Source organism: Lygodium microphyllum, chromosome 28 (assembly GCF_053477565.2).
Source record: "Lygodium microphyllum isolate KBCC chromosome 28, Lygodium_microphyllum_v1.1.10, whole genome shotgun sequence".
In the NCBI taxonomy this organism is placed as follows: domain Eukaryota; kingdom Viridiplantae; phylum Streptophyta; class Polypodiopsida; order Schizaeales; family Lygodiaceae; genus Lygodium; species Lygodium microphyllum.
The window spans coordinates 85,308,150-85,335,997 of NC_141162.1; the positions used below are offsets into that span (position 1 = coordinate 85,308,150).

A 27,848-nucleotide genomic window follows, 5' to 3' on the forward strand; every position below is an offset into this window, starting at 1 on the left:
GAATGAAGGACCAAATCAAGGCTCACCACATCAAATACTTTCACAGTTGACAGCATCAAACTTGCTATGAGTTTGTCCTCTTTAACTCTCATCTACATGTCTTTTGTAGTAAGAGTTTGTCCTCTTTAACTCTCACGGTTGATCAGTTGGAGGCATATGGTGTGATGTTGATGTGGTAGAGTTCTCTTATTTTGGTATTCCAGTCGCAACCCCTAAGCAAGAGGTATACACAGAGCTGGCTGAAGATTTAAGGGGCACTGACCCATCCATCGGTCCAGGATCTCAGGTAAAAAGCCAGTGAATAACTTCAAAGTTTGAATACAAACTGCTTGTCTTGAAATTTAGTCATTCTATAATTTTATGTTTGTTCTGGAGGTATGCATCTTACAACCAAGTTTCTAAATTTTATCTCAAGGATCAATTGCATAGCCTTAGAGCATGGTCATAATCTGGATGTGTCTACTCTTTTGATGTCATGCTTGTGGTCTTAGTTGAATTTTTGGATCAACTGTAGGCCCTTTTATGTAATCAAGATTGATGTCTTATATTGATCTAACAAACTGTTTAGTATTTTTTATTTAATTGAGTTGTATAAACTAGCATATCAAATGAGGGCATTTGATGCATTATGATAGTGTACAGTTTAGTGGCAGATTGATATGTCTACATTGATATTCGAGGGGCATCACTCTCAAATCTATCATCATTTTGTTTTCCGATATACTCAATTGCAGCATGATGATGTCCATATTTGTGTATAGAAAATAGAAATGACCATGTCATGTGTTTCTGTGTTTTTGGTGTCATTAGATGTTATCCGCACATTTTTCCCCTCCTTTCCATAAACTTTGAGAAATGCTGAGAGTGTGTACATGCTTCATCATATATCAGTTAAACAACTGATGGTGTTTTTTTACATTGTAGAGGTGAAGATTGGCAGATTTTTAGTTGCAATATATGTAAATAATTGTTGCATCATTACTAGTTTGACAATTCTGATACGTTTCTCTCTCTAGTGAATTTCACAGGTTGCAGGTCAGGAGACATTTGGTACACTTGGAGCCATAGTACAGAGTAGGACATGGACTCCTCAGGTTGGGTTTCTGACAAATCGACATGTTGTGGTTGATTTGGACTACCCCAACTAGAAGACGTTCCATCCACTGCCTCCAAATGTTGGACCTCGTGTTTATTTGGGTGCAGTGGAAAGGGCAACGTCTTTTATTACAGATGAGCGGTGGTATGGCATTTTTACAAGTGTGAATCCAGGTTTCCCTCTTTGCTACTTGTTTTTGAGCTTTTTGCTGTTAAGGCATTCTGTATTGTCCATTTTATAAACTTCTCTGTGAGTTGAAAGAAGAATTCCGGTTTCCGATTCTTGATATGACAATATTGATACTTGATGATGTTTGCTCATGCGGCAGAGACATTTGTGCGAGCAGATGGTGCTTTCATTCCATTCGGGGCAGTTTTGATGTCTCCAAAGTCACAAATACTATCAAAGGGGTAGGTGAGATGGGAGATGTTATAACTATTGACTTGCAAGCAAACATCAATAGCATCGTGGGGAGGAGGGTAATAAAAGTTGGCAGAAGCTCATGGCTAACAAAAGAAAGCATCATGGCATATGCCTTTGAGTACAATGACGAGAAGGGCAATTGCTTTCTCACTGATTTCCTGATTGTGGGCGAGAACCAGCAGGCATTTGACATGCAGGGAGACAGTGGTAGCCTGGTACTGATGCAGGGAGACAGTGACAGTGACAATGACTGTGACTGTGACTGTGGCATTTGACATGCAGGGAGACATGAATATGTACTTGGAATGGGTAGAGATTAAAGATGCATTTGCTTACCTTTCCAATTCAACATCTTAACTTTGCAAGAATGTAGTGTAGCTCGTGAAGCGGTTTTACTCTGTGCCTTAGCAGTATTTTGTTAACTAACTTGTGGGGTATAATTGCTGGTGCAGATGGTATAACTAACTTGTTAACTAATGAAGATGCAGATGATTCTCACCAACCACCACCAGATTGCTATCGCAACCGGTCTCTTGGCCTTCGAGCACAAGTCCAGGCCTGCCAGCAATGGCTACACCTTCCTCGACAACAACGACACCCACAGTCACAACATCGTCAATGGATCATCAGATTGTGATGAGGAGGATAGATTGGATGAGGAATCAGATGCAGCAGCTATTAGGAAATGCGCTGAAATTCAGCAAGCCATATCCATAGGAGCCACATCGTTTTTGCTGACAGAGTACAAGTATTTGGTTTATTTCATGGGCATATTTGCTGTTGTCATTTTCTTGTTCCTGGGATCTGTAAAGGGGTTCAGTACTAAGCCCCAGCCTTGCAGATATGATCAAAAGCAGGAATGTACCCCAGCTCTCTTTACAACAATTTTCACTACAGTTGCATTTATATTGGGAGCTTTGACGTCCATAGTGTCAGGATTTTTGGGCATGATGATCGCAACATATGCGAATGCTCGCACAACTTTGGAAGCCAAAAAAGGGATATGCAAAGTATTCAAAATCGCCTTCCAATCAGGTTCGGTGATGGATTTCTTACTTGCTGCTAATGGCCTCATAGTTTTATACAACACTATAAAACTGTTCCACCTTTATTACAAGGATGATTGGGAGGGCCTTTTTGAGGCCATCACTGGCTATGGGCTTGGATACTCATCTGATGGGACCTAAAATGGGCTGGCACTGGCTCATGCACTAGCTCGACCTCTATCATGCGCTCAACAACCCCACAGCCTCGCGGCCAGGAGCGTTGATGACACATACATCATACATTGCGTTCCTAAACATCTTGCATTTGTATCGCATTTCGTAGTCCAACTCTAACCCAATTAACACTCCACACAGGGAGTCCCAACACATTGCCAAATAGCACGGAGTACAAACATAGGAGGTCCTCCAACGGTTGACTACCGCTACCTCACTGCGACTCTCCTACACCTTGGGGATTGGCCCCTCGATGCATCGCTAAACATATATACACAATATCGCACATATTTCCACTCAAGGTACCAATTAATCATATCTAGGAATGTACCATTTTCCTCACTTCCTTTTCCCTTAGACCCAATGCTTAGCCTGCAGATTGGACTCAACGTTGGTCACGGTCTAGAGAATACAGGTGCTATGCATCCAGGAGGTATTGTCTGAAACCTTTTATCATTTTATGCTTCATGCAAATTGTGAATGTCCATGTGCTCAAACAATTAAGAAAATCAGCATTTGTGCACATGTGGAAAACATCTCTTTCAATGATTTTGACTATCGCTCGTATGCGGCATTGCATGAACCTAGCACCGAGGAGACCTCGTGCTACTAGATTCTTAATTTTTAATTATCAACCAACCTAAATGGTATGCATAAAAACCAGCAAGCTTTTCATCATTTCATTCAATATTTAAACACCTTTTATACACTCTACCCCCTTACCCGTTTAGGTTGTGCATTATTGACCGGTTTAGGGTTCATTTCCATGTTTTTTGTTGTATGAAAAGCAATAAAAAACTCTCTGAAACATAAAGGTAGGGCTGAAATGAGGCCAAAACTCATACTTCAGACCCCCCATACATACACAAACATGGTTCTTATTTTTTCTTAATTTTCGGCACTCAAAATCCACTTTTCCCCTATTTTTTTCCATTTTCTCCATTTTTCTTGTATTTTTTGCAATATTGAATAACTAAAAATACAAGATGAGTTGTGGGCTATGGCTCTTAGGTTCATTTGCAGCAAAAACACAAATTTAGTTGGTGTGTCTTATTATATTTTTTATTTATATATAAAAAACACCCAATTTTCCCATATTTCGCATGTTTTACGGGTTTTACACCATTAATTTCAGTCACAACACTTATGATTTTCTGATTTTCTGAGCATAAACTAATAAAACTCATAGCAAACAAAAACACAATGCATAATCATCCCATGGGAACAAGTATTTATGAAGCAAATTACATAAAACATCAATTTCCTTTGTGAAAATGAAATTACCGTTCTTTGCGGGTTGCGGGTTTTTTTTGCCATGTCTCGGGACTAATTTCCAGTAGCCATTAATGCTCATGACAATCCACAATCAGCAATCTTCATTCCTCTTGAACCACGGAGCAATCCGGTCTTCATTGGACAAGCATCTGCCATCCATTCTTCTTCTTATTCTTCACCACATGAATCTTCCCTTAGAAGAGAGAGAGAGAGGAGAGAGAAAGACTGATTTCAGAGTTCATCATAGAGACCACCATTGGAGGAGCGAAGCACAGCGATATGACCAGCAGGCAGGGGGGAAGCAAGGGCAATTATCATTTGCAGTGGTTGTTTGCAGCCAGGATTCTTGATCTCCATTAAATGGGCGCATTTTTCGGCGTGATGCAGGCGCCATTCTTCCCACATTTTTTCTCCTCTCTTCATGCCCACGATTTGTTGTGGCATAAAATGCTGCATGTCCTTCCCCAAGGGTCACTTGCATTTGGCCACTCTAATGTCCAGCTTTTCGTATCTTGCCCGGTTTCTTGGCTCCTTGTTAGTGACTAGCTTCAGACATTTTATCAGATTATGCTAGGCCTACTCCTTGTGGATGTCATGCCTTGGTTTTGTGAGGGGGTAGGGTGAGCACTGTGCTGTGTTTAGTATGTATCTATTTTGTATCAGCTTGATGCTTCCTTTGATTGTTTTGTGCAGATCTATTGTGGGATTCGACGGGCTGAGTCGCCCTATCTCGTGGTCGCCAATGAGAGCAGAATTTTGATGCCGAGAAGTGCTTAAAAATAGCTAAAATTTTACGAATATCAAGGAAAAAATATTCAATGTCAAATGCGGCGGCTCGATCTAGGACAATTTTAAGCGTCAAAGTACTTTAAAGGCACCCGAGCAACACTTGTTGATTTTTCATAAATTTTTAGACTGTCGTGTGGGTTGACAAGGGTACCGGCCCATGGGCGATGCCAAGCGGGGCGCCCAAGATTTTTCAGAGCTCGATTCGGAGTCCGGATGGGGGTCTGAAATACCTACCTAACTAAGGACAACACAACTAGGAGCTCCTATTAGGAGAGGATTCCTATAGCCTGATCAAGAAGTATTTTCTATTAGCACACTTCTTCTTTTAGGGGTTTTTTTTTTCCATACTCGGGCATGTAAAAAGGAGGGAGCTGAGCGTAGTGACCCAAGGAGAACAGGTCATCGGCCTCAGGACCTGTCTCGGTACCCAAGAACCTACTAAGCCCTCGCAAGGCGACACTTAATCCTTTTCTGACGCTCACTTTTATTTTCGCTCTAACCTTCCTTAGTTTCTTCTTTTCTAGCCAGATGCCATCCCTAGGAAGACAAGGCATCGGCCCTGGGTCTGACTCGTCTGCAGGAACCTACTAGGCCTTCGCAAGGCAATGATCATCTGCTCATAGATTTTCCTTTCTTTTCTTCTCTAGTTTTATAGGGTTTAGAACCCCTTTTTATGCACCTTTGTATTTATTTATTGTCTTTAAGATATTCAGGGTATATTTTCCTTTATCATCATCATTTTCTTCTGCAGGCTTCCCTAACTGCCTCTCAACTAAGAAGAAATCCTAGAACGGCTGCCTAGTAGGCTAGCAGAACAGGGTCACTAGGACTCCCTTCTAAAACAGGCTTTTGATGCTTAACAATGTCTTTACAGGAGGCAACGACTACTCAGACCTCCCTCAGACATACTTAACCTAAACCTTGGGACTTCAAGCCTTGGACGCCGGTCCCCAATACGAAACAAAAAACCCCCCTTAACAAGTACACAAACACAAAGCATAAAAACCACAGTACTCTTAAAGGGGAGATATCACCTGGATAGGGCCACGAGAAGCTTCCGCACAACAAAAGGCTCCTTCCAAGCTCTTCTTCGAAACCTGTCTAACACAAAACTCAAACAAGAAACCATTAACCGTACCTGCACTAAACAGACAACTGGCCCTCTTGGCCTAATGACATAAACCATTCAAAACCTTGCAAAACGGGCCCTCTTGGCCTAATAAAACATAGTAGCATCTACACATCCTCCCCTGAAAGAATCCAAATATACAATAATGGGCTCCCTCCCAAGGAGGAAAAACAGTCTCGTAGCCCTAAACTAAATGCATAAGGTTATAACCCATCCCTCGTGCATAGATAGCAAGAGGCGTACACATAACATGTTATCTAATTAACCTATGGGTCCCGGATAATAACGGTAGATTGGTCTCAGCTACTCTTTGCATCACCCATATCAACCATCATCTGCCATATATTGCATGTTCTGATAACATACCCCACAAGCGACCGGGTCCTGTTTCATCATTGATCACAATATCTAAACTGGGACCACAATTAAAGAAGAGGTCTTCTTCATAAGTAGCCTTATACAACGTTCCATGTGATGATAATCCAATCATTACATTCAGTTTGGGGAGAACAACATTGTATTGCATTTGTCTACAGGAACTGTATAATAGTAGGGTTTTGGGTCATGGATCTTTAGGAATCAATAATTCATTGGAAGTTCAGGATACCCTTTTCGTTGGAATCCATATTTCTCATGGCGGCCCAACACTTTAATCCTGTCGGCTGGGATTACACGGGTTACTTCCTCATATACATATGAGTTCATTTCAACCCTCCGACCTTGAATATGTAAAGTCGAATTTATGTGAGCTTCCACAAAAATGAACAGCTTCACGACTTTCAAGTCTTCCAACCAGTTGATCCTCTTTAGGTTGGTCTGTAGATAAGCAAACCGGTGGGCAGCTATATAGTAGATTCCTGAAGACCCCGTCCATCTTCGTTCTATATATAAAGGTGATGGATTATAAATCTGCTCCAGGATGTTCATCATCCCAATTCTTTGTCTATAAAGCGGAGAATGCATTGCAGTCATAAACATGACCCGAAATACCAAAAACTTGTTCCACACTTCATAATTCTACAAGACAGCATTGAAGATGAGAAAATGTTTGGACAGCAACAATTTCTTTACTTCATTTTATTAAGATCTCATAAAAACAATTCCGTTGTTGGTCGGCTCTGATACCAACTTGTAATGTGTCCCCTAGTATCATCCAGGACACGTCTTAGCAATCCATCGGAAAGGATGTCTAGAAAGCTCCGCTCGGCACTCCCATGGAATGTTACGGGTTTTGCGATCTAGGTCTTCCCGCGTCTGCCACGTAGCGGAAGTATCCTGGCCGTTCCCACTTAGGATCGATCGGAATTAGGGATTTCCTGATGGGTCATTAGCTAACAGCAACTAGCGTCAGACCCGAGCGAACTACTTTACGCAGAAACGCCAGGTCTGAAGCAGATTCACGCTGCACTTGGTTCAAGGAGAATGGGAAACGAGAGGGATGCAAAGCTCAACCTCTCTGCCACCATAAGGCATAGTCCCATTCCGTTCCCCTAAAACAACATAAATCAGGTAAGACGTAACTCTAGGTCATCGTTCTCGTTATTCGTTTTGATGATGATGATCATCCCGCTGTTCTTCGAGATTTTTGAGAAAAGTTCCTGGCTAATCGGGACCACCCAATCGTAGGACGGGCCCATGGCCCATCCTCCGCACTTTCCTCGGTTTGTTTTAGTTATGTAATTATCTAACACATTAATTTGACATATAACAATCAGCTTCTTTAATTAACCCTGTTAAGCACTGGTTCCTTCACATAATCTTATCACGTGACATAGAAAAACAATATCAAGCAAGTTCTTTTAACATTTTATCATTTTTTTCTTTGAAATACAAGGAGTTCCGCCCGTAGGCTTTCCAGTAATCCCCAGGGATCACTATTCAAAGCTTCCGCCTATCAACTAGTATGCAGACCTCAAGATCCAATCCCGAGTCACGTTAGCCTCTTGTGTAGGATTCAGAAGGCGAGGGATTTACGGCCAGAGCCCCCCTTGGCACCCAAGCATCCTCCTGCTCCAAGTAGAACTCAACGGAGAGACCTCTCGCGGCGGGTTCGGTCCACGTTCTCGGCGCGGTCAACAACCCCCTTGGTTAGGGTTAGGCAGGTAGTCGGGGGTAACTGAAACTGCCTCTTCCTTCAGGCCTTTAACCTGAAGTATAGGTACTCATTTAATTTGTAATTCATAATTCAAACAGAGCCCTAAAATCTCTAGCAAGCACAAACATTTCCATTAAACAACCCAGTTGTTTGGCAAACTGCTAAGGAAGTGTTCTTTCCTTTTTGAGTGTATCAGCACTCGTTCCCAAGGTGTCTTGTAAATTGGCAAGATCCTTTTACATTCTGATGTAGGGCATACCCAACTTGGTTAACCCTAAAGTGCCTTAGATATGCTAGTTTCTGGTTTACAACTTTTCTTATTTAGAAGGATATCCAAAAATACGTCTTTTTGCAAGATAACTTGCGTAAGGATCTGCCATCCTTGATGAGGGTTTTTACCCTTTCTCCTTGTGAATCAATCACAAGACTAAATGATTTCATACCTATTGTGCAAGTCCTGCGATGGAATAATCTGTTTAGATTCTTAAGCTGACGTATGTCATGCCTAGGGTTTCTTCTTTTAAGAACCTTAGGGACAAACCCTAGTTCCTTATCTTTACGAATTGATTGTCCCTACAGTAAGGAAAGTAGTAAAGTGTTTAGGGTATGAATGTTTCTATGTTTAGATTGGTTCAGTTATCTTTTGGAAGGTAATATTAATCGTCTTGTCACGGTTTTGCTATCCTTGTGACAATTTACTTCCCAGTCAATACAGTTTAATTTAACTTCCATTTTCCTTAAAGATGAGCTCATGCCAAATAACAACACTTGCCTTACTAAGATGTGCAAATATTCAAGATAACTTCCTAGTAATTTGAGCATCGAAAGAAACCTTTCATGAATTTAACCATTTACAACGATTCGTTGCAAAAGGAATAAGACATGGTGCAAGATATAATTTCTACACCTTAGGATTTAACTAAAATATAATACTATAGTAAATGGTTAATCTTGCTCGTAATTTATAATGCTTGATGCAATTTGAAGAAAGCTAAGTTCTATACATTGTCATTCATAAGCTAAACTCCTTCCTTACAAATAACTCAAACAAATATATCCTATCCTTAACAATTTTTCTTTGCATGATCAACTTAAAACCGAATTAAAGCTAAGAAGAAAAACCTGGTTTTGTGGTGAGATATCCACATGGATACTGGGAGATGACCCTCCCGCAGCTACACATTGGACTTTCTTCGGCGGCATCGTAGTTCAAATGTGAGATAGCCTTTTCCTCTTTCTTTTGGAATTCCACCGTCTCTTTGGATCAAAAAAAGTTTATGGGTGAGTGTGGTTTTGCAACCACGGAACCCTTGGAGGATTTTGACTTGGGTTAGAAGGAATAGAAAGCACTTATTCTCCTTCCTTCCCTTTCTTTTATCTTTTTCCCACTCTTCCTCCTTCAATCCTTCTTTTCACTCCCTCTACTTTCCCTCCCTATCTTTTATCTCACAGCTATTTCTCCCTTACGGGATACCATCCGAGGCCATGATGATGGTTTGGATTTTTAGGTTCGGGGGGGGGGGGGGGGGGGGGGAAATAATATTGGGGATACGGGGGATTAGGAAGAAAGCTTAGGGAGTTGTGGGAAAATAAGAGTTATGAGGGTGGTTGAAAAAGGGTTATAAGGGGGGTGAAAAAGGGCTTAGGGGAATTAAAACCGGGGGTAGGTTCCCAAAGTCAAGGGAGGAGCTTAAGGGGAAAAGGGAATTTAAAAATCATAGGGGGGGTTTAAAACTGGGGGAAGGAAAAAAAAGGCTTTAGAGGGATTAAACCCGAGGGGGGGGGGGGGAACAAAGGGGGCTTAGGGGGGGATTAAACCCGGGGGGGGGGGGGGGGGGGGGGACAAAGGGGGCTTAGGGGGGAATTAAACCTAGGGGTGGGGGGGGGGGAAACAAAGGGTTTTAAAAAGGGCATAAGAGGGGGGGGTGAAAGGGGGCTAAGAAGGTCCTTTAGAAGCTTCCCCCCTAGAAGCTTCTAAAGCTTCCACGTGGGAGGGGGGAAGCTTATTAGGCAGACTACGGCAGCGAGTGAAGGCGTGATGATCAGGCGGCGAGGCCTCAACGTCTTCTGTTCCTCCCTCTCTCTTGGTTGCCACACGACGCAGCAGCGGCACGGCCTCTTCCGACCCTTCTTCCTCTATTCCTCACTGCTCCAGCCTGGGATCTCTGGCAGCCCCCTCGTTTAAATAGTGGAGGGGAGGGGGATCTTCCCTCCCCTGCGTGTCGACACGCATGTCCCCCTTCCCTCCATAAGGCTCCAACAAGGAGCTTAATGGCTCCTACTATTTCCCTCCCCCTCCAGCTCGTCAGTCGGGTGGAGGGATAGGGGGAAATAAAAAATTTTCCATTTATCCAATTTGTTTCTTACGCGGAATATTACATCGTCTCCCTTGCGCATTGTTCAACAGGAAATCTGTAAGATGCTTCAAACCAGAAGGAGAAGTTGGTGAGCCCATAAAAGTATGAACAATGAATTCCTTGTTTTCACCTGTTCAATTTACTATCAGATGGTGTAAAGAACAGGGCAAAAAAGGTATGCGTGTTTTGATGTTTTACAAATGCATGTTTTGATGTTTTACAAATGTCTCTTATGTTTCTAAACTTTGGTTTATTATGTGTACATAAAGGTAACAAAATCACAAATGATGGTACAAGAGATAATGGAACAATGAAAGATAAGGAGGTCATTGGCCCTATTGTCTCTTCAAATCACGATACAGGTATATGTCTTTATTTCTACTAAAATTTGAAAATTAAAATTTGTACATATTTTACATCTTGCTTTATTAGGTGATTCATTTCGAGATTAACTAGCTTTAATTAGTCTCTTTGTCTAATTTAAAATGTTCATAGTTATTCATATTTTTAAACTTTGAGTAATTGTGTGTATATATATAAATATAGATTAAAGAACAACAAAAGGTGGGAAAAGAGGTAATGTAAGAAAGGGAGATTAGGAGGTTAATTGCAATAATGTTTCTTCAAGTCAAGATGCAGGTACCAACTTTAAGGATCAAAAACTTGTAGAAATTTGGTGACCCAAATTGATAAAAAATATCTAATAACTTTTTTTTGTGTTATTGAAATTTTTCATAACCTTGTATTATCGTGAGCTTTGGTTAACTCTATGTATATATAGGTAAACAAGTTACTAAAGATGACACAAGAGACAATGCAAGGAAGGAAGACATTGAGATTACTTGCCTTAACACTTCTTCAAGCCAAGAATCAAGTATTACCAGCTTTCTTATGTTGATAATGAGTCATTTTTTGAAATGGTTATACTAACTAATGATATTTGATCACTTGAGTATCAATAGGAGTGATACGCATACCATCATATGATGATATCTTTCGGCCACCCATGTTGAAATTTAGAGAAGAGGGTAGACAAACATTTATTACTTTGCAACATATTGGAGATTTAAGGGATAAAACAATCAAGACACACATGTTGCTTAATTAGTTTTTAGTTCTATGCTTCTTTTAAAATTATTTTCATTTTTCTTTTGGTTGCTAGAAGTATATGTTGATGTCTTAATTTGTTTAATCTATTTTGATCATTAGATGTATGTTATTGATCCTTACTTAGAAATGATGACATTCTCTATATAATTTTCTAATTAAAAATTTATTGTGCAATTTCTTGTTTGATATTAGCATGTCTAAGAGGAATGGCAAAGTAGATAAAGTGATAAGGAAAAAAGAGAATTTCCACGGAATTCCCTAGTTGAAAGTACATATAAGTAGGGAATGTAAAAGATAGGAAAAATGAGAGACTTCCTAGTGAGAGTACCTAGGGAATCACCTCTAGAAAATTTTTCCTATATATGAAATATTTCCTATATAGGAATTATTCCCTACATAGAAAATTTTGTATTTTCCTATGTAGAAAATATTTCCTACATAGGAAAGGTCTTATGTGATTCCCTACTTATTCTCACTAGGAAATGTCCCATTTTCCCTAGTTTTTACGGAACTTTCAATCGATCCCCATATAGGAAAAAAAGAGAATTCCCCATGGAATTCCCTAGTTGAAAATACATATAAGTGGGGAAAGTAAAAACTAGGAAAAATGGGACATTTCCTAGTGAGAATAAGTAGGGAATCACATGAGACCTTTCGAAATATTTCCTACATAGGAAAATACAAAATTTTCTATGTAGGGAATAATTCATGTATAGGAAATATTTCATATATAGGAAAAAAATTCTAGAGGTGATTAAGTACCTAATCCTAACCATGTACTTGATGACCAACAAGTTGTAATGCCTAGTCAAGGAGTCCTTGAACTAAGGTCTGACAGGATCTTAGATGTTAGGGAGAGACAACTAAGATCCAGAACCTTGAGAGAATGCCTCGTCCAGTGGAAAGATTATCCCGAGGAGGATGCCACTTGGACAGATGAAAGCTCTGTCAACCATCAATATCCCCAATTTATCTCGAGATGAGGACATCTCGATTTCTCCAAGGGGGAGAGAATGTAATATTCTGATTTTCTAGAAACACACATGAACCGCCTCTAGAAGGCGAGGCCAAAAGGATAAGTCTTGAGGATTGTTAATTGGATAATGGAAAATTTTTTTATCCCTCTCTCCTCCACCGGAGGAGAAGGGAATAGTAATGGCCACCAAGCTGCTTGCTGGATACCATGGGATGGACGAAGGCATGCCCAATGTCGCGTGGGGGGGGAGGGAGGTACCTCTCCCTCTCCCTATAAAACCCATGGCTATGGGAGCTTTGAAAAGGGAGAGAGGAGTGGAGACACTGCCGATGCTGCTATTGAGAGATAGAGGAGGAGCCATCACGCTGCGTCGAGAGGAGGGGCACCGAGATTCTAAAGATCGCCACGCCGCCATCGAAGTTGCACGCTGCCGCTGCCCCCAATCGAATCCCATTTGGCCTCCTTCCACATGGGCTTCTGCAATCTTCCAAAAGCTTTAGAAGCTTCTTGGAAGCTTCCAAGGGTGGGCCTCCTAAGCCCCCTTTCACATTACACCCCCCATTCCTCCTTGTGGGCTTCCTCTTAGCCCTTGTCCATGTGGGCTTGGTAAATCCCCCCTCCCCCCCGAAATCCAAAGCCCTATTGGGGTCCTCATACTCCCTTTTTCCCCCACATAAAATCTCCTCTTAAGGTTTTATACACCCCTTTTTCCCCTTATGCCCACCTAGTGCATCCTAAGACTACCCCCCTTGGGATCAAATAAAAAAGCTCCATTCCCGCAGCTTTAATAAGCCTTACTCTCAAAAGGTTTTCCTACCCCCCTTCCTGGAACTTTAAACCCTTCCCGTGGGTTTTTTCCCCACCTATTGCTTTAGGGTCCTTTAAGCCCTTTTATTTACAAGTCCTTCAAAGGTTCATCTAATCTCGGGGTCCCTTAGAACCCCCTTCCTATTGACCTTCGCAAAACACCCTCTTTTCCCTCCTTTTTTTGCATACCACAAAGTTACTTTCTTTTCCCCCTTTCTGTGTATACAATTTGCACCAGAGCTTCTACGAAAGGAAGGAAAAAATTTCATAAAGGACGGTGGAATTACAAAAGGGAGTTTCACGTGCAGGGGAGACCTAAAAACTCAAAATCTGCATCCAAGATGATAAGGCCGCATTCGCGATGGCTCCTAAGAAAGCACAAGGCGCAACTGCAGGAGGATCATCTTCTAACATCCATGTGGATATTTCACCACAAGTCCAGGTTTTTCTTCCTAATTTTGGTTTACATCGTTAAAATTCAATCGTGTATGGATCATTTTTTTTGGAGATTGGATGCATTTTTCGTTTTAAATACTTTGACTAATTTAAAAGAGATAGCTCACGATGGAAAAATTCGGTCATTAGTATTTTTCAATAAAACGAACAAATTAAAGCAAGTATAAGATTTCTATGCATGTCTAGCAAGTGGGTTTTATGCATTAATTAGATTAATTAATGCCCATCTTTACAAAACGGAATTATGATAGTACACTTCAGCATGGAAGGAATAAACCGCATATCGCATTATTGAACATTTTTTTCGAAAGGATTCTTAAAGAAAGTTATTAGCAACCGTAGCAAATTGCTAGGACTGCATGAAGAAGATTTAACTCTAGGCAAGTGACCTAAGAACTCAAAATCAACGAAAGGTGGTGTAAGTTCTGCATATGACAATTTCATTCGGAAATGAAAGTAGAAAAAGGCTGCATGTTTTAGCATGAATCTTGTTTACATGTTATAGGTGTTGAGATATCGAGATCCACTCGTGATATGCCAGGGTGACCGTTGTGCATTTATGTCACCGACTTGTCAGTTTGCAGATGCGGTTGATACACCGCCCATGAATAATAGCTAGATGACAGCTATCCTTATCTACTCTAGTTCGTGGCTTAGTTAGTATACCACCTTAGTTAGTTGAGTTTGGTTTGAGACCCATATATAGGGTTCTTCTATTTCTTTGTACGAGAGTTCTTTTTGACTTACACAACTAAGAAGAGGAAAATTGTTTTCAGCCTCCACCTGTGTGTGTATTCCCCCATTGTGCAAGCAAGAAAGCTACAAGTGAGACTCATTCCTTCTCTCCCACAATCTTGACATGGTATCAGAGCCTTGTTCGTGGTAAGGAGCTCAAGAAAGAAAACCAAGTTCGTGGTGTTCTGGTTAGAGGACCAGTGTTGCTTTCATTTTTCTGTTTTGGGAGCAAGTCTCTGTAGGTAGCACAACCGGAAAATGCAAGAGTGTATTGTCTCAGATTGAGACGCCCTTCGCGGTGTAGCAAGAGGGCAATATATGCTACGGGAGGAGGCTTTAGCCCTTGGTTGCTCTGTTTTTTTGATTTGAGGTCATTTCGGGGCCTGTTTTGGAGGCAGAAGTTTTCTGCACGCACTCAGGAAAATGCCATGTTTTATGCTGTGCGACCACTGTTCTACAGGTTAGTGAAAAGTTATTGTAGAAATTGCATCGTATGCCTATGCGCAGAGACATTGGGAGTTACAGAATCATCCTTGTTGCCTGTTGATGCAAAATCGTCACTAGGAAGTGACTGTGTGGTTAAATACCACTTTCGTCAGTTTTGCTGATTTTCCCTTGTGAGGCTGAAGCTATATTCCTTGCAGTGACAGAATTTTTTTTAGTGTTCCGTAATGGCGTCTAATTCTCTTTCACAGATTGTCACTGAAAAGCTTGACAAGAACAACTTTCAAGCATGGAAGTTCAGAATGACGAATTTCCTTATGGGAAAAGGATATTGGGAATTCGTTGCAGGAAATGAAGAAGAACCATTTCTTCCTAATGTTCCCAATCAATAGCAAATGCAGGCATTTAAAGCATGGCATGAGAGAGCCAGGAAAGTTATGTACTGGCTTTCTATCAGCATTTCAGACTCTATGATTGTGCATATTCAAGATGCAAGTACGCCAAAGGAGGCATGGGATACTTTGTCAAAAATGTATAGCACAAATACGCAAGCCAGGAAAATGCAGCTCAAGCAAGAGTTGCACAATGTGCAAAGAGAGAATATGAGCATCAATGACTACCACATGAAGGTGAAGAAGATTGCAGATGCACTTGCTTCCATTGGGTCGCCAGTGGAAGATGATGATTTAGTTTCTGTGACGTTGAATGGTCTAGGAAAGGATTATGCACAGTTCCGAACATCTATTTCCGTCCGTGAAAGATTTCCTGATTTTGTTGAGTTGATTGCTCTTCTAATTTCTGAGGAGCAGAGAAATGGTGGTGCATCTTCTTCAAGAGGAACTTCAAAAGAAGCTGTCTTCTACTCAAATGTTGGAAGAGGTAGAGGCAGAGATAGAGGAGGCCGATCTGGAGGCCGTGGTAGAAATCAGAATATGTAGCAAACTCAAGAAAACCAGTCATATGGAGGAGGACGTGGTAACTCTAGAGGCAGGGGGAGCCAAAGAGGTCGTGGTGGATGGCAAAGAGGCCAAAATGCCAACAGTAATGTTGAATGCTACTACTGTGGTAAAATGGGTCATATGGCTAAAGACTGCTATAAAAAGCAGAATGACATCATGAATGGAAAATTGCAACAAGGGAATTATGCATCTTCTAGTAGATAGGGTGATGACAGAAATGAGCATTTGTTTATGGTGCAGCACATGAACAATTCTATGACAAGTGTAGAAGAAAGCAACGATGTATGGTATGTTGACTCAGGTGCATCAAACCACATGACAGGTCATGCTGAATGGATGGAGGATGCAAGGAACATGAAAAAACCAGGATTTGTGGAGATTGGTGATGATACTGCACATCCTATTGTGCAGATTGGAAAAATTCCCTTGTCTATGCAGGATGGGAAAAAGAAATACGTGTCCGATGTATTTCATGTCCCGAATATCACCAATAATTTGGTTTCTGTTGGCCAAATGGTTAAGCAGGGTTTGCAGGTCAGATTTAATCCTCATGGATGCTTTGTTGAGGATATAAAAAATAAAGGTCGTTTGATAGCAAAAGGAAAGAAAAAGGGCAGAATGTTTACGTTGGATGCAGACATGCCTGAATTGAGTACAGCAATGTTTGCACATGGGACCGGTGTAGTTGCAGATATTGATATCTGGCATAAACGCATTGGTCATGTTATGTATAGCGACTTAAATCAATGCAGGCCAAAATATTATTGCAGGATTGCCTAAATTCAAGGTTGCAGAAATGCATAAGGTGTGTGAAGCCTGTCAGTTTGGAAAACAGGCAAGGAAACCATTTCCTAGACATGTTCAAGAGAGTAAGAAGCCATTGGAATTAATCCACTTTGATGTGTGGACTACTAAAGCTGCATCTCTTGGAGGCTATCATTATTTTTTCACTTTTATTGATGACTATAGCAGAAAAGTTTGGGTGTATTTTATGAAAAAGAAAAGTGAAGTTTTTGGGCATTTCAAAACTCTTAAAGCTATGGTTGAAAAAGAAATAGGCCTGCAAATAAAATACCTAAGGTCAGATGGAGGGGGAGAGTACCTCTCAAATGAGTTTGCAAGGTTCCTGCAAGAGCATGGCATAAAGCAACAATATTCATACAGTCATACCCCACAACAAAATGGAATTGCAGAAAGGAAAAACAAGCATATTGGAGAGGTATCTCGTGCCATGCTCAATGAAAAAGACTTGCCAGATTTTTACTGGGCTGAGGCAGTTGCTACAGCAGTCTACATAATGAACACGACTCCCACTGTAGCAATACATGGCATGACTCCAGAGGAGAGGTATACTGGTAGGAAACCAGATATTCCTCATTTGAAAATTTTTGGTTGCATTGCCTATGTTCATGTGCCAGATGAGTTGAGATCCAAGTTGGATCCAAAAGCTGAGAAGTGCATCTTTATTGGTTACTCTCTGCAGCAAAAAGGGTATAGATGTTATAACCCTTCTACTCATAAGTTTAGAGTGAGCAGAGATGTTGTTTTTGATGAGATGAGTAGCTGGTATAAACCAGTAAATGTGATTGATAATGTAGATGCACAAAATGGTAATGCTGCACAGAATTCACAGCAGCAGTCACAAGATATTAGTGGACCTGGAGTGTCCTCTAGTAGTGGTTCACATTCTTCGCCATGGACAGGCAGATTGAGATCAGGAGAATCTTCTCAAAGCAATGCAGATAGTGGTATGTAGGTATCACGAAAAGGAAAAGAGAAGATAGATCAGCCCATGTTTGATGTGAATACAGGTCACTCTTATGTGGATGGTGAATCCACTGGCTTAGAACAGAGCATTGATGATGAGTTGGGTATTCCTTCTATTGTTACACCTGGAGTAAGGAAAACTAGGGATATTTTGAGAGCATCTGGGAGTGAACCTACTTTGCGCAGGTCTACCAGAGCTAGGTATCCTGTGGATAGGCTGAAATATGGTGGATTTACAGCCATTCACTATGCCTATATGGTCAAAGTGATACATGAACCAAAACCCATTTCTTTTTAGCAAGCCATGGGAAAAGAAAAATGGGAGAAAGCCATGGATGAAGAAATGGATGCCTTGGAAGCAAATGCTACATGGGAATTGGTACCTTTGCCTAAAGGTAAGAATGCAATTGGTTGTAAGTGGGTTTATAAGGTGAAGCACAATGTAGATGGTTCTGTGAACAGATGCAAGGCAAGATTAGTAGTCAAGGGGTATGGACAAACATATGGCATTGATTATGAAGAAACATTCAGTCCAGTTGTAAGGATGGCAACCGTAAGATTAGTCATTGCTATGGCTGCATCAAAGGGATGGTCTTTATATCAGATGGATGTAAAGAATGCTTTCTTGCATGGTGATTTGCAAGAAGAGGTCTATATGGAGCAGCCACCAGGTTATGTGCATGTTGTTCATCCTGAGTTTGTTTGCAGGTTGAAGAAAGCCTTGTATGGCTTGAAGCAAGCACCTAGAGCATGGTCTGACAAGATAGGACAATATCTTGTCACTATTGGCTTTCAGATTTCCAGGGCAGATTTCTCACTTTATGTGAGAAAAACAGAGAAAGGTATTATGCTACTTGTCATTTATGTTGATGATTTGATTATGACAGGTGATAGTGATGAAGATATCCTTCATGTGAAAATGCTATTGAAGCAAAAGTTTGAGATGAAGGATTTGGGAGAGCTGCGTTATTTCTTGGGCATTGAGGTGATTAGATCACCAAGTGGGATACGGCTCTTGCAGAGGCAGTATGGATTGGACATGCTGTCCAAATATGGGATGATAGGCTGTAAGCCTATTTCAGTTCCTTTGGAGCAGAATGTGAAGCTGAGTGCAGATGCAGGTGAGCTTCTCGAAGACCCTACTATGTACAGACGCATAGTAGGAAGTTTGATTTATATGACTATTACCAGGCCAGATTTGAGCTATGCTGTTGGATTGGTAAGTCAGTTTATGCAGGCTCTAAGGAAACTACATTTGGATGCGGCTAGACGCATACTCAGGTATGTGAAGTCCACATTGCAGTATGGACTACTTTATGAGATTGGGGTTCAGATACAGTTGCATGGATACACTGATGCTGATTGGGCTGGTAGTATTTCTGATAGACGATCTACCACTGGATATGTGTTCTCTTTTGGGAGTGCTACAGTCACTTGGAGCAGCAAGAAATAGCTTACAAAGCCTTGTCAAGCACAGAGGCTGAGTACAGGGACGTAGCAATGGCTGCATGTGAGGTAGCTTGGTTGCATAAGCTACTTTATGATATGCATCAGCCTATAGATGGGCCAGTTGTCATTTATTGTGACAACATCAGTAGTATACACTTGGCAAATAACCCAGTCTATCATGCTAGAACAAAGCACATTGAGGTGCATTATCACAATGTGCAGGAGAGGGTTTTACTAGGTCTTATTGATCTAGTTTATGTCAGCACAAAGGATCAGGTAGCTGACATATTCATGAAGGCATTGGGTGCAGAGAAGCTGCGCAAGTTCAGAGACTTGCTTGTTGTGCAGGAATTGGGATTCAGCTCGAGGGGGAGTGTTGAGATATCGAGCTTCACTCGTGATATGCTAGGGTGACCGTTGTGCATTTATGTCACCGACTTGTTAGTTGCAGATGCGGTTGGTACACCTCCCATGAATAATAGCTAGATGAGAGCTATCCTTATCTACTCTAGTTCGTGGCTTATTTAGTATGCCACCTTAGTTAGTTGAGTTTGGTTTGAGACCCATATATAGGGTTCTTCTATTTCTTTGTACGAGAGTTCTTTTTGGCTTACACAACTAAGAAGAGAAAAACTATTTTCAACCTCCACCTGTGTGTGTATTCCCCCATTGTGCAAGCAAGAAATCTACAAGTGAGACTCCTTCCTTCTCTCCCACAATCTTGGCAATAGGATGATCAAATGGAACTAAGCTATAACTTAACCTATGCTTTGACCTTAAACTGAAAAGTTAGGGTTTGTAAATCAACTTACACGTAGACAATGAATCATGTGGTTACGGAAATGGTAGCGTAATTATCTTCAAGAATAGACAGGTTAAATTGGTTTAAACCTAAACACCTAAAACCGTGAGGTACTCGTTTGGTAAGGGGTTAATTCAATACAACATATCCTAAAGAGCTAACTAGGATTTAACACGTTGAGGACATTTACCTAGTCGCTCGTATTGCCAAAGCTAAAACTCCTATACCCTAAAGACTTGCCCACATTCACAGAATGTAGGGACAGTAGGATAAAGTTGTGAGAAAAGATCTAGGGTTTTTACCCTAAGGATCTCCTGCTAAAAAGATGAAACTCGGAACCCTAGGACCGATAATGTTGGCCTAATGCAATCAGGAACATATTGATTCGTGACTCCATTCATTGGGTAAAAAGTCCAATAGTTTGATGCGGCACTTGTGCAACAAGCTGCAAAGTTGCATGATCTTGTGATTTGATCACAAGGGAATGGCCAGTTCCTCGGAAAGAGATTGGCAGATTCTTATGCAAGTTATCTTGCATGAGGATGAATAATCATCTAGATATAGTACCTTTCTTGGGTAAATTGACCAAGATACGGGGATGAGATATTTGCTTGGAAGCAAAAGACCAATCAATGACTGGGAATAACATATGAACTTAAGGTATTGATTAAGTCAGGTTAATAATAGGGTACATCCCTAACCCAAGATATAGGGGATCTTGCCAAGTCACAATTGATCTCGGATCGAGTGCTAGTTGCATTCGGAAAGAAGGATTCACTCCTTAGCAGTTGGCAAAAAATAATGACCAATGGAATTGTTAATGCTTGTAACAGTTTTAAGAGTACTTTTTTCCTTTGTTTTCTCAAAGAATTAAAGGATAAATGGATATCTAATGATTCACGTTGGAGGCTTGAAGGGAGAGGTAGCTTCAGTTACCCCCGACTGCATACTTGACCCTAACCAAGGGGGTTGTTAACCACGCCGGGAAGGTGGACTAAACCCGCAGTGAGAGGTCTCTCCATTGAGCGCTACTTGGAGCAGGAGGACGCTTGGGTGCCAGAGGGGGCTCTGGCCGTAAATCCCTCGCCTTCCGGGCCCTACACAAGAGGCCAATGTGACTCAGGAATGGATCTCGAGGTCCGCATACTAGTCTACGGGTGGAATCTTGGATTAGTAATCCCTGTGGATTGCTAGATAGCCTTCAGGCGGATTATGGATAAGCCTACGGGCTGGACTTTATCTCTTTCAAAGATAAATATGATAACCTGTTGAAAAGGAACTTGTTTGATATTGCTTTTCTATGTCAAGTTCCATTATTACGTGAAGGAACCAGTGCCTAACAGGCTAATCAAGGAAGCTCTTTGATGCATGTCCAACTAAATGTGGTAGGTAATTAGATAACTAAAACAACCTGAGGAAAGTGCGGTGGATGTGGCCATGGGTCCGTCCTACTACGGATGGGTGGTCCCGATTGGCCAGGAAATTTTCTCAATCATGATGGACAGTAAGAAGATCTTTCCAAGAACACGAACAACAAGAGCATTGACCTAGAGTCTAAGTTATAAATGATCCCTATTTACGTTGTTTTAGGGGAACGGAATGGGACTATGCCTTATGGTAGAGAGGTTGAACTTCGCATCCCTCTCGTTTTCCATTCTCCTTGAACCAAGTGGAGCATGAATCCACTTCAGACCTGGCATTTCTACATAAAGTAGTTCGCTCGGGTTCGACACTAGTTTCCGTTAGAAAATGACCAATAGAAAGAACCCTAATTCAGGTCAGTCCTAAGTGGAAATGGTTGGAATACTTCTACTACATGGCAGACATGGAAAGTCCTAGATGGCAAACCCCGTAACATTCCACGGGAGTGCCGGACAGAGCTTTCTAGACATCCTTTCCGATGGACTGCTAAGATGTGTCTTGAAGATAACAGGTGGACATGTTACATTTGTATATTAGAGTTATATTTTCTCATAATACTGAAAGAAACTGGCAGGCTTCATCTCTGTTAGTATTCTTCTATATGTTCTAATTCATTTTTGGAGTATTCTCATGCATCTTCAATCTCTTCCAATCCCTTCTCTTCTGTCTACTCCTCTCGTTGAATCTAACTTCATCCTGGTGTCACTTATCTTCAAGAACTTGGCTTGAAACCTTCAACCCTTCTCTTATCTCTACCATCTCTGGAGTCTGAGATCTTGAGTACATTATTCTCTTACCAAATCCTTGTGGTGACCTTCAACCCTACATGCTGTGACAGCAGACGCAGCCTCCGTTCCTCTCAATTCCATGCTACACATCAAGCTTCAACATCTCCATTAATCTTCATCATCATTTACTTCAATCTCCTTCCCGATTCTTCCTTCAAGATAATGCACATGAATAGCTTCAACATCTCCATTAATCTCCATCATCATTTGCTTCTATCTCCTTCCCGATTCTTCCTTTAAGATAATGCACATAAATAGCTCATAGAGGGGAGAGAGAGGGAGGAGACAGAAAGATTAGAAAATCAAAATGTAAAATCATCCATTAAAATGGGCAAGATTACAACCATCTTGTTCCTCTCTCTGCCCTGATCGAGAGTCTCCATCTCTCTCTCCAAACGGGTTTGAATCGGTGAGACATCAAGCAAAAACGAGGAGGCACATTGACACTTTCCTCTCTTTGACAGTTTTTGCATTAGTCTCAAGGCTTTTATTAAGCCTGAGGTTTAAAATATTAAAATAATTGGTTCATCTTTCTGTATTCACACTGTCCTGCAAAGTGGATTTTTCAATTTTGAGGACCCAAAAAAACTTTGATTTGCAATCCGACTGGATAGGCAGCTTTGTGGTGTCCAACTCCATCAAACTAGCCTCTCCCATGCACTTTATGACTTCTCGATCTGATAGCTACTTTATAATCCTGAACCTTGTGGGGTCAGATCGGGGATCAAATGACCTTTGAGATTGACAAACCGAGACTTGCGTTGGATTCCTGATGTCAAAATACATCTAGGAAAGCTCTAGTCATCCATATATCCACCTCTGTTTGGATTTTCATAAAAATTGGCTCATTGACTCGTCCCGGCTATGTTTTCACTTAAAAACGAGCTCGACCCGTAGCTTAAAGTTGGCTCCTAAAAGAAAGCTCTCGTTGGTGACCACAGGATAGGGCGACTCAACTTCTCGAGCCCCATAAATAGATCTACACATCAACACAACCAGAAAGAGCATCAAGCTGATACAAAATAGATACACAATAAAGCACATCATAGCTCTCCCCCTACCCCTATCAAGACCAAGGCATGAAGTCCAGGAGGAGTAGGTCTAACATAAATTGAAAGAAAGCCTAACGCTAGTCACGAAATAACTGCTCCAACATGGCCAAGCCAAAAAGAACTATTAAATAGGTCGCCTTAAGTGGTGGTCTCAATTACTGTCCTAACTGAGGACAACTCAACCAAGAGCTCCTATAGTGTGATCAAGAAATATTTTCTCTTAACACATTCTCCTTCTAGGCCTTTATTTTCCATATTCAAGCATGTAATAAGGAGGGGGCTGAGTATAGTGACCCGAGGAGAAAAGGGCATCAGTTGCAGTTCGTGTCTTGGTACCCAAGAGCATACCAAGCCCTCGCAAGGTCGTAAGGCAACACTTAATCCTTTTTTGATGCTCACTTTTATTTTTGCTCCAACCTTCTCTTTTTAATAAATAAATAAATTTTGTCGGCAATATGCCACCCCCAAGAAGACAAGGCATCGGCCTTAGGTCTTGTCTCGTCCCCTCAAGAACCTACTAAGCCTTCACAAGGTGATGAACAACTGCTCAAGGATTTTTCTTTCTTTTCTTTTCTATTTTTAGAGGAGCTAGAATCCCTTTTTACACACCTCTGTATATTCATATATTTTCTTCCAGATATTTAGGGCTTTTTCCTTTGTATCATCATTTTGCTGGACACGATTTTCTAACTACCGCACACTAACAGGAACTCCTAGAATAGCCACCTAATAGGTCAACATAACAGGGTCACTAGAACTCCCGTCTCAGATAGGTTTTTAAGTGCCTGACAATGACTTTGCAAGAGGCAAAAAGTGCTGAAACCTCCCCCAAAAATGCCTAATCTAAACCTAAGACTTCATGCCTTGATTGCTAGTCCCCAACAAACAAAAAGCAAATACCCCTTATGCACACATATATCATTAATTGCTTAAGGAAAAAGGGAAAAGACTTAGCAAGGGGGAGGAAACCACCTAGAATCGCCACAAGCAGCTCCTCTGCAACCAACAAAGGCTCCCTCCAGTGACTTCGTCAACCTATATGATGCAATCACTAAAACAAAAAACCATTAAACATACCTGCACCAAACAAAGATAGATAGCCCTATTGGCCTAAAGAAATATCACATTTTACTACAAAAAAAATGGCCCTCTTGGCATAACAAAAGTAGCTCATTTTGTTGCATCTAATGGATGATCTTTTTGGCATATATACCGCATCTTAAGGATACTATACAATAGGAGGACTTGCCCCATGCTACTCATGTGAGTCAGCTAAAAGCTTGATCCGGGCCTTTTGTAGAACCACTAGCCCAAGCCTTTCTACTGATATCTCAGTATAATGGCCATCTCTTCTTGGGTACTATGAGCTGAATGAATGATATCATTAGGTTGACATAACTCATCTTCTTGGTCTTCATTCAAATAGATCGCTTGTCCCAACTTTCTAGTAACTCCTCCTATAGGGAGAATCACAGATTTATGATCATTCAATCCTTCCCTATTTGGATCATTACATGTATCAATGGTACAACACGAACTAGGTAGAGCTTCACGTCTAAGCACATCACATAGATGCATCTGTGGGCGGTCCGTATTGTTAGATGTAGCATTCTGGCCTTTAGTCGTATCGTCTTGGGAATTCATCAAAGCATTTCCACATGCAATTCTTGGCCCTTCATCTGACACACCAATAGGCATCGAGAAAAAACGAGGAGATGCATTGATGCTTCCCTCTGTTTGAAAGTTTTTGCATTACTTTTAAGGCTTCTATTAAGCCTGAGGTTTAAAATATTAAAAGAATTGGTTCATCTTTTTGTATTCACACTATCCTGCAAAGTGGACTTTTCAATTTTGAAGGCACAAAAAACTTTCATTTGCAATCCGACTGGATAGGCAACTTTGTGGTGTTCAACTCCATCAAACTAGCCTCTCCCATGCACTTTATGACTTCTCGATCTGATAGCTACTTTATAATCCTGAACCTTGTGGGGTTAGATCGGGGATCAAATGACCTCTGAGATTGACAAACCGAGACTTGCGTTGGATTGCTGATGTCGAAATACATCTAGGAAAACTCTAGTCATCCATATATCCACCTCTGTTTGGATTTTCATAAAAATTGGCTCATTGACCCATCCCGGCTATGTTTTCACTTTAAAACGAGCTCGACCCGTGGCTTAAAGTTAGCTCCTAAAACAAAGCTCTCGTTGGTGACCACAGGATAGGGTGACTCAACCTGTCGAGCCCCATAAATAGATCTACACATCAACACAACCAGAAAGAGAATCAAGCTGATACAAAATAGATACACAATAAAGCACATCATAGCTCTCACCCTACCCCTATCAAGACCAAGGCATGAAGTCCAGGAGGAGTAGGTCTAGCATAAATTGAAGAAAGCCTAACACTAGTCAAAAAATAACTACTCCAACACGGCCAAGCCAAAAAGAACTATCAAATAGGTCGCCTTAAGTGGTGGTCTGAACTACTGTCCTAACTGAGGACAACTCAACCAAGAGCTCCTATAGTGTGATCAAGAAATATATTCTCTTAACACATTCTCCTTTTAGGCCTTTATTTTCCATATTCGAGCATGTAATAAGGAGGAGGCTGAGCATAGTGACCCGAGGAGAAAAGGGCATCAGTTGCAGTTCGTGTCTTGGTACCCAAGAGCGTACCAAGCCCTCGCAAGGTCGTAAGGCGACAATTAATACTTTTTTGACGCTCATTTTTATTTTTACTCCAACCTTCCCTTTTTAATAAATAAATAAATTTTGTCGGCAATATGCCACCCCCAAGAAGACAAGGCATCGGCCTCAGGTCTTGTCTCGTCCCCTCAAGAACCTACTAAGCCTTCACAAGGTGATGAACAACTGCTCAAGGATTTTTCTTTCTTTTCTTTTCTATTTTTAGAGGAGCTAGAATCCCTTTTTACACACCTCTGTATATTCATATATTTTCTTCCAGATATTTAGGGCTTTTTCCTTTGTATGATCATTTTGTTGGACACAATTTTCTAACTACCGCATTCTAACAGGAACTCCTAGAATAGCCGCCTAATAGGTCAACATAACAGGGTCACTAGAACTCCCACCTCAGAAAGGTTTTTTAGTGCGTGACAACGACTTTGCAAGAGGCAAAAAGTGCTGAGGCTTCCCCCAAAAATGCCTAATCTAAACCCACGGCTTCATGCCTTGATTGCTAGTCCACAATAAACAAAAAGCAAATACCCTTATGCACACATATATCATTAATTGCTTAAGGAAAGAGGGAAAAGACTCAGCAAGGGGGAGGAAACCACCTAGAATCGCCACAAGCAGCTCCTCTGCAACCAACAAAGGCTCCCTCCAGTAACTTCGTCAACCTATATGATGCAATCACTGAAACAAAAAACCATTAAACATACCTGCACCAAACAGAGATAGATAGCCCTATTGGCCTAAAGAAATATCACATTTTACTACAAACTAATTGACCCTCTTAGCCTAACAAAAGTAGCTCATTTTGCTGCATCTAATGGATGATCTTTTTGGCATATATACCGCATCTTGAGGATAGCATACAATAGGAGGAATAGCCCCATGCTAGTCATGTGAGTCAGCTAAAAGCTTGATCCGGGCCTTTTGTAGAACCACTAGCCCAAGCCTTTCTACTGATATCTCAGTATAATGGCCATCTCTTCTTGGGTACTATGAGCTGAATGAATGACATCATTAGGTTGATATAACTCATCTTCTTGGTCGTCATTCAAACGGATCGCTTGTCCCAACTTTCTAGTAACTCCTCCTATAGGGAGAATCACGGATTTATGATCGTTCAATCCTTCCCTATTTGGATCATTACATGTATCAATGGTACAACACAAACTAGGTAGAGCTTCACGTCTAAGCACATCACATAGATGCATCTATGGGCGGTCTGTATTGTTAGATGTAGCATTCTGGCCTTTAGTCGCATCCTCTTGGGAATTCATCAAAGCATTTCCACATGCAATTCTTGGCCCTTCATCTGACACACCAATAGTATTTTTAGGGGTTTTGGGCCTCCAAACCCATCTTACATTTATCCTTATATGCTTATACATTATTGATTTGTCACATTGGTCTAATGGACTCAATGTGGACTTATTGCTATAGCCAGATGGCCTCACATCCTTAGCGCTTTTATTCAGCATAGGTGGACCTTGGGCATGGTACACCTTCTTCATATGAGATGTCTTTACTTGCCTTTGTCCACTCTGCAACTGCTTATTCATAGGAACATGCTTTTAGTAAAAGGAATAGTATCTACTCAAAAGCATGATTCATCCATAAATTGAAAAGGCTTCCCAAGGGCCTTACTAGCAGCACAACTAGGACCACTCATAGCACACTTATCCATACTAATAGGCCCAATGTTCCTATCAATGTCGCCATCCAGATAGGCATCGAGAGAAAATGAGGAGATGCATTGATGCTTCCCTCTGTTTGAGAGTTTTTGAATTACTTTCAAGGCTTTTATTAAGCCTGAGGTTTAAAACATTAATATAATTGGTTCATCTTTTTGTGTTCATATTGTCCCAAAGTGGATATTTCAATTTTGAAGACCTAAACAAACTCCCATTTGCAATCTGACTGGAAAGGTGGCTTTGTGGCATCGAACTCCATCAAACTACCCTCTCCCATGCACTTTATGACTTCTCAATCTGATAGCTACTT

General features: G+C 41.1%; 1 pseudogene; it reads left to right on the plus strand.

Moving 5' to 3' along the window:
• The window catches only part of LOC148011707 (protein NARROW LEAF 1-like), a 167,455-nt pseudogene that overhangs the window by 1,143 nt on the left and 138,464 nt on the right, over positions 1-27,848 (plus strand).